Below are 1,706 nucleotides of genomic sequence, written 5' to 3' on the forward strand. Positions count from 1 at the left end.
TTCCAAAATCGAGTTTATTACACTCGAAATTTAGTTTCCTAAATAGTTTTGAAAACATTCTAACTAACAAAATTGTTTGAAAATCAGTGTTATTTTGAAGGAAAAAAAAAAAAAAAAAAACCCCTGTTTTTTGGGGCATTGCAGAGTAGAGAATTGAATGATAAAGAGTCTATTATGTGTTGAATAAAAGAATTAGCAGCCACCTTCTGTAATTTTCTTGAAATTGTGTGCTTTGAATTGTGATAGAAGGGAAAATCTTAGATGATGAATTTGAGTGAGCCTAAGACTCCCTAAGGACTGAATCCATAGAAAGTGGGAATTGAAAAAAAAAAAAAATTATGAAAATTCAGTGTATTTGTGGCAAATGCTGATCGGCGCTTGCTCTGAGGAGTGTCGATGGGCACTTACCCCATGGCCATTTGAGAACAACAAGACTTGACACCAAAAGGAAAGAAAAAGTTACTCCTGTAAACTCCAGTCCAAACTCCATATCATGCCAATTTTGTCCTAAGTTTTTTTTTTTTTTTTTTTTTTTTTTTTTTTGACCTTATCCAAATTTACCCTTCTCATTAGTCATGAGCCCACAACACTTTTTCTAGCTTATCACTTAAAAAAAAAAAAAAAAAATCTCACTTTTTACTTTTTGCTTGCAAAGTCAGTTTGTTTGAGGATGAGAGAACTTGGATTGAAGAATCACCAGGATTTTAAAGAGAGCAGTTGCATTTTGATGTAAACAATTATAGATGAAATGAAATTTTCTTATTAAAAAAAAAAAAATCAAGGCTTAAATTAGTGACCATTTATGTCCTTGTACGGCAACAAAACCTCTTTGTATTTTTTTTCCTTTCATCTTTTGACTTGTTAAGAATTTCAAATTATGTGTTTTTATTATAAACCGAAAATTTAAGTACTTAGAAAAATAGAGAAAGAAAAGTTCCATCTTTACTTTAAAAAAAAAAATCCTATCAAGGCGATGAGATTTGCATACAAAGTATTTTAATGTACTCATAATTTATTTTAAGAAATTAAATTGGATGTTCTAGGTTATTATTATTATTATTATTATTATTATTATTATTATTATTATTTAATATTATCTTTTAATCTTGCCTTAGAGACTGATGAAATTCTGATTTTACCACTGTTTAGAGGCGGAATCCAAGTTCCGAACGACACCTAGTCCCATGTCCGATTTGACTTGTTTTCATTCCTTTCACGATTGATGTTTTAGAACAGATTTTGAGCTTATTCCATCTTTTGGTGCTGAAATTTCCAGTAATGCGAGGTTAAACAACAAACACATGTTGCAATAGCATATAGTATAGTGGGATTTTAATAAACGTGCTGTTACCCTGTTAGATCTAATAGATAATACAATATGTTGAAACGTGCTGTTAATACAATTTTTGCTTACAACAAAAACCATTTAATGTCTTGGTTTGATAATAATGAGTCATTATCAAGAGCAGACGCAATATATTGAAACTCTAAATAATAATAATGACACAATAGGTTTGAATTACATTCCTCTTTCATAGTTGGCACATGCTTATGTTATAATTATCTCTCATGAAATTATAGACGTTGTGTATACAAAATGTGGGTTCCAGTTAATTTTCGCTTACAACAAAAACCATTTAATGTTTTGATCTAATAATAATGAGTCATTATCAAGAGCGGACATAATATATTGAAACTCTAAATAA

The sequence above is a fragment of the Quercus lobata genome, chromosome 1 (assembly GCF_001633185.2).
Source record: "Quercus lobata isolate SW786 chromosome 1, ValleyOak3.0 Primary Assembly, whole genome shotgun sequence".
In the NCBI taxonomy this organism is placed as follows: Eukaryota; Viridiplantae; Streptophyta; class Magnoliopsida; order Fagales; family Fagaceae; genus Quercus; species Quercus lobata.